The following is a 13,726-nucleotide window of genomic DNA, read 5'->3' on the forward strand; positions in this document are numbered from 1 at the left end:
GTGACTTGTTTAGTGTGGGTGGGATTATGGGATCTTATCCATGCATTGCACGAGTATGTCTTAAGGTGAATTGGGAAGTTAGATTTAAATATGGACTATGCTTATGAATATGTTGTATCTGCTATGTTTATGGATTATGCCTTATGAGGACTTATGCTTATATTATGTCTATGTTGGAGATTATGTTTATGTCTTATGATGACTAACACTTATGTTATGCTCTTATGATGTTATGGTAGCTATCATATTTAGTACATTTTGTACTAAAGCATACTCTTGCCTACATTCTAATCAAATGTAGGGTCCGGCGATATTGAGTTCCATTCTCGTGGCTAGGTTCCTTGTTGAAGCAAGTAGTTGAAGATTTGGTGAGTCCTCATAGCATCGAAGATTTGCCTACCTTTCCTTTATGTCTTTCATGTTATGTTTAGACCATTGTATGGTCTGTGTCCCAAGAGTTATTTTAAGTTGTTTAGATGGTTTGAGACAATGTTAAAGACTTTCGCTTTTGATTTTATAAAAGACTTTGATTGTATTGAAAAATGTTTGAAATTTCCGCATTATTTTTATTATCTTATGTTATGATATGCTAAGGGGCTTGTATGAGACCCTTCGGGGTTGAGTACACCTTGTTACATCAAGGGGGTACCCCTGTGTCGTGACATCCACCATTCTTTTTCTTGGGTCTAACTCAGGATTTTGGAGAGTTGGTAGGTTCAATAGTAAAATCCAACTTTAAAAATTACTCAATTAGAATGGATGAAATTATAACAAAGTCAAATACAAAAAGGATAATCTAGTTCAACAAAGAAGAGGAAATCAAAAGCAATTGATTCTACCAGTGATCAATCAAAATCATCTGAAGACATTGTTCCTGACTTAGTGGAGCCGGATGGATCTGAAGAAGTCAAGATATATATATAAACAGTAATTATTGAGTTATATTTTATGATTGTATAATAGGACCTTTTGTATATATGTAGTAATACTTTCTCAGATTTGTTTCTATATGATTTGTCGTTTGTATATGTGTCATAGTTATATATAACAAGACTTGTCAGTAAAATGTCTTTTGTATATATATATATAGTAATTTTGTTTATATAGAATTACTATGTTTTAGTTTGCTTATACAAATTCTATAAATTTTGCACAAAAGGCACTTTATTGTAACACCCTATAGTCTAGTAGGCCAACTAGGGCTACGTATGAGGGCAACAAGTCAATACTAGAGGGCAAGAGCCAAGGAAAAAGGGCAAGGGCCAAGGTTGACCCAAGCTTTCCAAGGCACTGCCCACCTCCACGACAGCCTTGACGTCTCATGGTGGCCACCACGGCCCATGGTGCCACCCGTGGTGGTGAGGCAGCAGTTCACCAAGGCTGCCCTAAGTTGGGCTCACCTTCACGAACCACTTCACGGCTAGTGGTGAAGTCCACGGCTCGTGGGAAGGCTCGTGGTGATGCCTTCAACTCTTGGAGGCCAAGCCAAGGTGGCCTAGCTACTGGTCCAAGGACCACGAGCATGACCACTCCCAGAGGTGAGGACCACGGCTCGTGGTGCCTCTCGTGATGCCTGGGCAGTAGGCTGCCAAGTGAAGGTAATTTTGGGAAATTTCGATTCAAGTTGGAATAAGGTGAGGTCATTTTGTATAGTCCTAGTACATCTATATAAGTGATTTTAAATCATTAAACTCACAATTCTAGACATTATTTCCAAAACCCCAAAATAATCCCAAAGTTCATCCTCTCAAATATTTCTCTCTCTAGAATGTTAAAGAAAAAGAAGAAGATGGTTCAAGCTAGGTCAAGTCAAGTCTCCATTCTTCCAAGCTTGGAAGGATTTGTAATCAAGGTATGATGATTTATTCATTCATGGATTCCTTTCATCCATGAAGTCCCCATGTTTTCTCCTTTAGAAGAAGAATTCCCCAAGTGAAATTAGGGTTTCTTCTAATGGTATGGGTTATGATCCAATATAGTGGATAATGTTTGTTTATGATTTCATTACATGTTTTTAGTATGATTATACATGTACCCATGCTTAACCTATGATTCTAAGGTGAATTTGATATAGTTGGATTTTATGCCATGAAAGGGGAAATTGGAATTTAGATGTAATTATCTAAAATTCATGAAATATAGTGTAGACCTCTTGAGAACTAAGCATATAAATATTAATTAATTGAGGGTAATGTATGCACGATGAACCATTATTAGTAGTGCTTGAGATTGGGGGCTATATGATGAAGTATGATTAGATTGCCTAAGAGTAAAGAATATAAGCATGAGTTGATTGAGATCAAGTATATGTATGATGAATGATGAATGATGAATTGTAGAGCTTGTAGAGTAAATTTTGTATGTTTAATTATGATTAGTAAGGCTTTGAGAGAAAAGCTATATGATGAATGTTGATTGTAGATAAAATTGTTGTGGAAGGCTTACCCACATGATCTAATCTAAGTATGTATGTATGATTGTATAATGTGAAAGATTTTCTCACATAGAATGATTCTAGATTGAACGACTTGCTCACCTAAAATGAATCAAAGCATGTATGAACTATGATAGCTTGAAGTAGTGATATGTAATCCCTTCATGAATAGCTTGACTTGGTAAGACAACACCAAGCATGGTAGCTTGAGTTAGTAGATCTCATGGATAGCCTTGGATTGAGCAATAATACTCTTCCAACGTATCTTGAACTAGCATAATCGAATGCTTGCATGATAGCTTGACTTGGTGAGGCCACATCATTTCATAATAGCTTGGATGGAGCGATAGTACCCTTCCTTGATTAGATTGGACTTGCATGAAAGTATGCTTTCCATGATAGCTTGGTCTAGCATTGTAAGGTGCTTTTCCTTGGTAGCCTTGAATTGGTAAATTGTAACCATTCATGAGTCATGATTTGTCTTGGACTAGTAAAGAAGAACTCTTCCATGAATAGTATGAATATGAGGAATTAATCCATAATAAATGTAGCATGTTATGATGAAATAAGTTTACTTCAAAGAAGTATTGTAAGTATGTTTCTATATGAGATTATTGTATGATTATAGCTTAGCTTGAATTGTTAATTGAGTTACTTTTCTTGACATGTTTGACTAAAGGTGAATGTTCCCTTGTCTATGAGAAATAAGCTAATGATGAGATCAAAAGATGATGAATGTGAATGAGGGCCTAAAGTGGCTTGCTTACCGTGGGTGAGATTTATGGGCTCTTAGCCAAGCATTACACTAGCATTCTTGGAGGTTACTTATGAAGTGTTTCTCTTATATTATGTTGATCTAGATGCATTAATTGTGCCTATGACTACGTTGTTATCTCTTATACTTATAACTTATGTCTTATGATTGTGTCTCTTATGATTTTGGTATATGTCTTATGTTGACTAATGCCTACATTATGCTTATGTTGATGATTTATGCTAACCATCATATTTAGTACATTATTTTACTAACACATACTCTTGCCTACATTCTTACCAAATGTAGCGTCCGGCGATATTGACTTCCATCCTTGTGGTTAGGATCTTAGTAGAGCAAGCAAGTGAAGATTTGGTGAGTCCTCATAGCATCTAGACCATCATATTTAGTACATTATTTTACTAACACATACTCTTGCCTACATTCTTACCAAATGTAGCGTCCGGCGATATTGACTTCCATCCTTGTGGTTAGGATCTTAGTAGAGCAAGCAAGTGAAGATTTGGTGAGTCCTCATAGCATCTAGTATTTGATCACCTTTCCTTTATTTCTTTACTTTTATGTTTAGAACTTTGTTTGGGCTGCGACCCTAAGTCTTTTCAAGTATTAAATGGTTTGAGACAATGTTAAAGACTTCCGCTTCGTTTTATGAAAGACTTTGATGTTATTTGAAAATGTTTTAATTTCCGCACCATTTTCTATTATCTCATGTTATGATATGCTAAGGGGCTTGTATTAGACTTCTCGGAGTCTTGTACGCCTTGTTACTTCTAGGGGGTATCCCTAGGTCGTGACAAACTTAGTAATTAGAGCACAAGGTTTAGAATGGTTCTTGGATGTCTCAAAACCAGGTCGAGTAGAGTCTTGTTTATAAGTGTGAAGCGCACCACATTTATGAATGAAAGGCTTCTATATGCTTATGAAACTTCACTTCTCCATTCTCTAAGTCGTGCCATAATGTTGACTTTATTAGGTCTTTCTCCTAATCTGTGTCCGATGATTTTCAAGATATGACTACTACAAAGGCTAACGCTAGAAGGAATGAGGAAGACAATGTGGATCAAAAAGTCCCCCTCCCCCCCAAGTTCCTCCTCAAGCTCCAATTGACCCTTTGGTTGAGGATGTGACTAATGCAGAATTTAGGTTCGTTTTTCAAGTGTTGGCTTAAGCCATGAAGGCCCAAGCCAATAGAGAGATAGTAGCTCCCGTGAACCCAAATGTGGGTACGACAGCTTCAAAAGTGGGGGAATTCATGAGGATGAATCCTCCAGAGTTTAGAGTTTTATGGGTCAAAGCTTGAAGAAGATCCTCAAGAGTTCATAAATGAGGTCTATAAGGTGTTAGACATTATGGGGGTTACTTCAGTGGAGAAGGCGGAATTGGCCGCTTATCAACTCAAAGAGGTTGCACATGTTTGGTTTAATCAATGGAAAAAAGTTAGACCAGTAGGAATGGGTCCCATAGAGTGGGAAAGGTTCAAAACTGCTTTTCTTGGTGATGCCTTCAACTCTTGGAGGCCAAGCCAAGGTGGTCTAGCTACTGGTCCAAGGACCACGAGCAGGACCATTCCCAGTGGTGAGGACTACGGCTCGTGGTGCTTCTCGTGAGGCCTGGGCAGTAGGATGCCAAGTGAAGGCAATTTTGGAAAATTCTAGTTTAAGTTGGAATAAGGTGAGGTCTTTTTGTATAGTCCTAGTACACCTATATAAGTTACTTTAACCTTTTAAACTCACCATTCAAGACATTATTTCCAAAACCCTAAAATAATTCCAAAGTTCATCCTCTTAAATATTTCTCTTTAGAAAGTTGAAGAAAAAGAAGAAGAGGGTTCAAGCTAGGTCAAGTCAAGTCTCCATTCTTCCAAGCTTAGAAGCCTTTGTAATCAAGGTATGCTGGTTTATTCATTCATGGATTCCTTTCATCCATGAAGCCCCCATGTTTTCCCCAATTTAGAAGAAGAATTCCCCAAGTCAAATTAGGGTTTCTTCTAATGTTATGGGTTATGATCCAATAGAGTGGATTATGCTTGTTTATGTTTGTTTATGATGTAATTGCATGTTATTAGTATGATTTTACATGTACTCATGCTTAACCTATGATTCTAAGGTGAATTTGATATAGTTAGGTTTTATGCCATGAAAGGAGAAATTGGAAATTTAGATATAATCTTCTAGAATTGATGAAATATATTTTATACCTCTTGAGAATTAAGCATATAGACATGAATTTATTGAGGGTAATGTATGAATGATGAACCATGATTAGTAGTGCTTGAAATTGGGGGTTATATGATGAAGTATGATTAGATTGCTTAAGAGTAAAGCATATAAGCATGAGTTGATTGAGATCAAGTATAGGTATGATGAATGATGAATTGTAGAGCTTGTAGAGTAAAGCTTGTATGTTGAATTATGATTAGTAAGGCTTTGAGAGAAAAGCTATATGATGAATGTTGATTGTAGATAGAATTGTTGTGGAAGTTTTACCCACATGATCTAATCTATGTATGTATGTATGATTGTATAATGTGAAAAGTCTTCTCATATAGAATGATTCTAGGTTGAAAGACTTGCTCACCTAAAATGAATCAAAACATGTATGAACTATGATAGCTTGAAATAGTGATATGTAATCCTTTCATGAATAACTTGACTTGGTAAGACAAGACCAAGCATGGTAGCTTGAGTTAGTAATTCTCATGGATAGCCTTGGATTGAGCAATAGTACCCTTCCAACGTAGCTTGAACTAGCATAATAGAATGCTTGCATGATAGCTTGACTTGGTGAGGCCACATCATTTCATGATAGCTTGGATTGAGCAATAGTACCCTTTCTTGATTAGCTTGGACTTGCATGAAAGTATGTTTTCCATGATAGCTTGGTCTAGCATTGTAAGGTGCTTTTCCTTGGTAGCCTTGAATTGGTAAATTGTAACCATTCATGAGTCATGATTTGTCTTGGACTAGTAAAGAAGCACTCTTCCATGAATAGTATGAATATGAGGAATTAATCCCTAATCAAGGTAGCATGATATGATGAAACAATATTACTTCAAGGAAGTATTGCAAGTATGTTTCTATATAAGATTGATTGTATGATGATAGCTTAGCTTGGGTTGTTAATTGAGTTGCTTTTCTTGACATGTTTGACTAAAGGTGAATATTCCCTTGTCTATGAGAAATAAGCTAATGATGAGATCAAAAGATGATGAATATGAATGAGGGCCTAAAGTGGCTTGCTTAGGCATGTGTGAGATTTATGGGGTCTTATCCATGCATTGCACAAGCATGCTTGGAGGTTACTTATGATTGTTTCTTTTATATTATGTTGATCTAGATGCATTGGTTGTGCCTATGACTATGTTGTTATCTCTTATACTTATAGCCTATGTCTTGTGATGATGTCTTTTATAATTTTGGTATATGTCTGATGTTGACTAATACCTACATTATGATTATGTTGATGATTTATGCTAGCCATCATATTTAGTACATTATTGTACTAACACATACTCTTGCCTACATTCTTATCAAATGTAGGGTCCGGTGATATTGACTTCCATCCTTGTGATTAGGATCTTAGTAGAGCAAGCAAGTGAAGATTTGGTGAGTCCTCATAGCATCGAGGATTTAATCACCTTTCCTGTATGTCTTTACTTTTATGTTTAGAACTTTATTTGGGCTGCATCCCTAAGTCATTTCAAGTATTAGATGGTTTGAGACAATTTTAAAGACTTCCGCTTCGTTTTATGAAAGGCTTTGATGTTATTTGAAAATGTTTTAATTTCCGCATCATTTTCTATTATCTCATGTTATGATATGCTAAGGGGCTTGTATTAGACTTCTCGGAGTCTTGTACGCCTTGTTACATCTAGGGGGTACCCTGGGTCGTGACATTTATATACAAGTTCAGTAGATATTAGCATTTGTTTGTGTATAATTTGTTGTTTGTATATTTTTCATAGTTATACATAACAAGACATGTATGTATAATCTCTTTATGTATATATGTAGTAATTTTGTTTATAGTCAATTACTATGTTTTAGTTTGTTTATACGGATTCTATAAATTTTGCACCAAAGACACTTTATATACAAGTAGCAGTAGATATTAGCATTTGTTTGTATATAATTTGTTGTTTGTATATTTTCCATAGTTATACATAACAAGACATGGTATATAAATTGGCAGAATTAGCGAAATATACAGATCAGTAGCTCCATAGCAAACATAAAATTTGTTATGAAGCGCAATTATGCAAACTATAACTATAACATACAAATATGATTTTTATCTTTGATATACCTAAAAGTTACTCTAAATAAAATATACATCTTATTAAAATTTTTGAACGAGCATGCTATATCAACATGAATCAAGTAATAAAACAGAGAGAGCATTATTAACTTAGTACACAATTTTTCCTACTAATGTATCACAAGATATAATGAAACTTATTAGACTACAAATATTTTTGCAACGGCGCACGGATGCAAAAGACACCTAAAGTTTTGCACGTTTTGTTTGGAAGGGAGGTGCGGCGGGGAAAGGGAAACACTTTTGGAGATGAAGGTTTATTTTTCATCGAAAACGAAGAAGGTCGAGGATGGCCTATGGGCGAAAGGTTCAAAGAGCACATAGGAGGCGGGTTTAAAATCCAATTGTTCTATTTTCCTTCTTATATTCACCCCATCTATTCAAAAGGGTCACGTTTTTATTTACCTTTTAACATGACTCGAATTCTCAACTTATTGATTAATGGTAAGGATGTTTAACCACTTTACACGTTCTAAAGAGGCAAGTTCATATATAGCTGATTTTAGGACCTCAATTTAAGGTATATATAGGAGAAATTCATAAATTTTAAGTGTAACCCCTTTAAAATTAACTTTAGCTAACTTCAGATATTATAAGAAGTTTGACTTGTCAAAACCAAATTTCAATAATGTTATCTTTGGCTGAATTTAGCATACATAAATTAAACTTCAACCATATGTAACTGGGACTTCATATATATGCATATAATTAAACTTCTATCACAACAAGATTTAATAACACCCTATCAAAACAAACTCCTATTTCTTAGATTCAAAATTTCAAGTTCTAAGTAGGTTTAATGGTGCTTTAAATTTGTCAAGCTTCAAACCTTCAAATAATTCTGAAAAAAGAGAGAAGAAAAACAGTACTCTCCGTCCATATTAGTTAATTATATTTCTTTTTACACTTATATTAAGAATCATAAATAAGAAAATAATTTTATTAATTCATCCTTTAAAACTTCTTGAAAATTTTACAAACAAATGTAAACACTTTTAAAAAGAATTAATTGCAAGAATAATATATGAAAAATTTAATTAATGATTTCTTGATTTAGTAAAGTGGACAAACTAACATGGAACAACTATTTTAAAAAAAATAATCAACTAATATAGGACGAGAGAGTACTAGTTTGAGAAATAAAAGAAATGATAAATAATATTTAAATAAAAGATGATATTATTAGTTTATTTTTTATTTAATATATTAATAAAGATTGGATAATAATTCACACCTAATATGGCTCTCATCAAAATTCCAAGAAGATATTTAAAAGTGGTCTCACACAGTTTCATCATGGCCTCTTGATCATTTTCATACACGACACATGCTATTTTTGTTTCATTTTATTTGATTCGTATATTAAAAATATATTGTTTAATTTTACTTGTCAAATTTAGTAAAGTAAAAATCTTGTCTTTGAGGAGAAACGTATAATCCAAAGCTATAAAGAAGAGAGGCTAGATCTCAATCAATAGAAAGAAAATGAAACAGATTTACTTCATTTATCATAAAAGAGAGTTTTATTATTTTTTCATATTAAGTAACTATATAAACTAGTTATAATCAAATTTAGAGTTTTAATATATTACTAATAATTAATAAAATTTGTTTAGTACACCTTTGATTAATTTTTTTCGAAAGCATGTCATCCTGTTGTCAAGTTAAGAAATACCAAGTAAACATAAAATGGTGTGAGTATTAAGTTTTAACTTAGTACGCAATTAGTCCTAATAATGTATCACAATATAAAATGACACTTATTACTATTTCATACTTCCTCTGTCCTTAATTACTCGTCCAATTTTTTTTTACTTGTTCATTTTGACAAATCAACAAAGGATAATTTTTTTTTTACCTATTATATCCTTAATTAATTAAGGGAAAAGGGACAAATATATTCTCGAACTTTCGAAAATGATATGTCAATACCCTCCGTCATACTTTTCATCCATGAGTACCCTCGCCGTCCAATAACTAGTGCACATTTGCCCCTCCCACTAACGGATGACTCATTTTGTACACGTGTCACAATCCTACGCCTCAATCCGAGTTGACCAAATATTTAACCCAAATTTCAAATACCCGTTTAACCTACCCCATTACCCATTTAACAAACTATCTACAAACCTGGAATAAAAGCCCCATATGTTCACACTTATGATTCAAATCCTCAATTTATCGATTGATGGTGGAGGTGTTCAACCACTTACACGCTATATCGTAAGAGAAAAATTATCATAACCCATGCATCAAAACACAATTAACTTTACGTGAGTTAGGATTTATTCTTTTCTTTATAAAAAAATGATAAATCTTTGTCCTAGACATGATTGCAATTAAAGATTACCCCCCCCCCCCATTTTTTTGGGTGGGGGGAGACAAATTAAAATCCCTAGAGAAGTGGAAGTATGATCAATTGATTCTTTTATGAGCTGAAGTCAGCACATTATCCTGAATGAAACCCAGTTTGTATACAAATTTAAAAGGGACAAAAGTCCACATATAGCTGAGTTTAGGACCTCTATTTAAGATATACTACAAGTTCATAAATTTTTACATGAGTAATCGTTTTAAAATTAACCTTAACAAACTTCAAACATTATAGATTAGGACCTCGATTTAAAATCTTGTATCGAGCAAACCAACATTCGTTTGTCATACTTAGACATATGATAACTGAATTCTTATAAATCGAAAATGCAATAATATATAATGAAGGAATTAAATGCTTAGCTCATATGATCACCATGTCAAATTCTACATATAGTTGAAAGGGGTAAACAAAAATATTGCACGCAAGGCTGAGTACATCCACCGAGTTGGCTCGATCAAAAAATTCAGGGTCGTCTCGACCATAAGGCTACTAAAGTAATCATTTGGGACCTTCACTTTATATATTATTATAGCAATATCATGTATTGATAAATTTGAAAATAATTTTTTGGATAGAAAATATAATAATTTCTTATCTCATTTAATATAGAGATTGATATAATAATTGAGAAATGGAGTAGTATTTAGTTAATTATAGCATCCTTTCTTATGTAACTATCTATTTTTGTAACGACCTGACCTGGTCGTTATGAGTAGGTCAATAATAAAAGAATTTTTGGCAAAAAACTTGACTTTACTAAACAAGCGAGAAAGGCCCTTTCTATCTTATTAGTCAAGCGCGCTAGCTTGCAATAAAAAAACATTAGCAAGAATGTAAGGTATCTAATGAGCTAGGTTTTCCATCAAAACTAACTTGGGCTCGACCTATACTATTCCGTATGTCTTGTGGACAAGATGGAGGTTAATGTATAAAGAGATATCGAGAGCTACCATTAACTTGAAAGAATTAGAGATATTGATGTAACCATAAATTAGAAGAGGCACATCCTAAGGTTCTATTTTAGTATGTATAGCTTGGATTTAACATTTGAGGACAAATATCATATAAGAGGAAAATATTGTGAAGCCCAATATAGATGTACAAATTTCGGGAAGAGGGACTGAGAATGCGATCAATTGCTTCCTCCTGCTGCAGCAGGGATTTCCACTCTTTTGTCCGATTAGAAAAATAAGTACTGAGAAATCAATTGAGGATATTATTTCATATATAGGTACATACAAAGTATGACATAGGGAATTAATTAAGTAGTTAACGGGTCAATTTCATATTTAAAAATTGAAATTTTCGAAATATCAATATTTTGACATTTAATAGGACTCCTTTGTCACACTTTCAATATTTATTAAAAATGTCAATATTTTATTTTGTTATGTATCTGATTTATGTATTATTTATTAGTTTGATTTGGAAGAATACAATTATTTAATAACAGAAATGAGAAAATCAGGGGAGATAATATTTAAAAGAAGGAACATATCACTTAAAATTCTCATCAGTTACAATTTCAAAAGTAGAAGATAGGGCACTCATATCCCCTTGTTCATAAAATTTCAAAAATCAATTTTTAACATTCCATTGATAATACTCAATCTCTCTTGAAGTGAATTCGATTCAATTGCGTTTTTTTCTGATTGGGAAGGAAAAAATTGAAACAAATGATTAAAATTTCGTTGACAAACAACTTTGGAGGAAGAATTCCCAACTGGAACTTCTATATAATCGGTGTTCTCCAAAACTTAAACTTTTTTTAATTATGGTTCATCATAATTGTATACCAACAACATTTTGTATTTTATGTGCTCACTTTACCATTCAAATTAAAATTGGAATTTTACTTTCATAGTGAAAACTAAAAGTTGTATCCTATAGTGATCAAAATTGTATTACATGACTGCCAAATTTATTTATTTTTTATTTGTATTATAAAATTATTACTGATTGTATCTCAATATAATCTAATCATTACATAAGAATATGATTTATCAAAAGGATACAAGATTCTGAATATTTTTTTTAGCATACATAGTGAAAATAATACAATTTGTTATGGAAGGATACAATAGTCTAAAAATATATATATAAATTGACTGTGAAAGAAATATGGATACAAGATTCTAGTCTTAAAATCAAAACCAAACAAAACACATAACTAGCTAGATAAGAAAGGAAAAAAAGTAAGAACACTTCCATCTCTTCATTTGCTCTCAAGAAAATCGATCCATTTCTTCAGATCGATGGCAGTTCTACGAAGTCGTAGAAAGATGTCGAATCTTATCTTGATTTGCAAATATCTTCAAAGAACAATGAACAATAGGTGAGTTTTGGGAATAAGGGAAAAAATCGTGTGAGAGAAAAATGATAAAATATGGGTAAAAAATTTAGAGAGAGAAAATCAGTTAATGAGGTCTCTTTATTTTCTTTTCATCAGTAATGAGGTAAAAAAGTGGGCCCAATTTAAGGAAAAAAAGGAAGGTAAATAAATTATATTAAGATACATCATATTTGCTAAAATATTGACATTTTTAATAATTATTTTAAAATGTAAATATTTTTAATAATTATGTTAGGAATTTTGACTAGTTTGCTAGTTTTCCCAAAATGGATTAAGGAATAATTGGTTTAATAAATGGGCCAGGCCCACCTTTGTGTTACTCACCTTTCAGCAATCTAAAAATAAAGACTAATTTCATAAATATACAATAAAGTAGTTTTATTTGTATCAAATATAGCCAAGTTTTTATTTACATAAAAATAATCTAAAATTAGAGATATATGTATAGGCAACAACCAATTATTTTTAACAAAATGACCTTATATATATATATATATATATTGTATCAAATATAAATATATCGATATATATGATATAAATGGTATATACTCGTTTGTAAATGATGTATAACTATATATCAAAGATGTATATACATTTATATAAATTGTTGAGACAATAGAGTATACATTACATATACATTATTATATAATAAAGTATACATTGCAGACCAATTTGTTTCGATCTCATGAACTAACTCAAATCTCCTCTAAACATTCCCAAAATTTAGATATGAGCTCCTTCCAAAGTTGAGTTTTTGATATATTATTCACTTGATTTTCTCATGATCTTAATTATACATGTATTAGTTATTCAACCTTCTATCATGCATGCGTAAAATAATACATAGAATCCCTCATAACTTATTAGTTATGCGGATTTCTAAATTGCCAATCAAACGTCATATTAATTTTTATTCATGAATAACTATTTTCCATTTACCTACCAAAAGTCATATACAAGTTAAACGAAAATTAATACATGAATAAATTATTTCCTATCCATCTACCGAACGATTTTTCAGAAATTAAGAACCTCACGAATATTGGGTTGGTTATCCAAAAGTTGAATTTGGCGGAATTAAATTTTCTTGAGATTAAGATAAGTAGTGATTTCATTATTTGAGGTAGACTAAGTTGTTAAAGATTTAAAGTGTGTTAAGGCTTGTTCTTACTAAAGTTCTTTTCTCACAAAGTCATGTCTATAAAGTATTTAATTAACTGTTTATACATATTAATGTGAGTTTCGCTGGAATGAGTGACCTCACCTTATCCTTGTTGTGTTAAGATTTACATGTTATCAAATTATTTACCAAGAGATCTTTTAAGCTTTTTAAGCCATGTGTTCATGCTCACAGTTGCTGATGAAATTATGTAAGTTTTAAATTTTCTTTATACTTGCTAAAAAACATGTAAATATCTAATTTTTTATGCTTTTAAGTTAAGAATGATATGATGTACTTTGAGTTTCATA

Source organism: Solanum tuberosum, unplaced genomic scaffold (assembly GCF_000226075.1).
Source record: "Solanum tuberosum cultivar DM 1-3 516 R44 unplaced genomic scaffold, SolTub_3.0 scf00035, whole genome shotgun sequence".
Classification (NCBI taxonomy): Eukaryota; Viridiplantae; Streptophyta; class Magnoliopsida; order Solanales; family Solanaceae; genus Solanum; species Solanum tuberosum.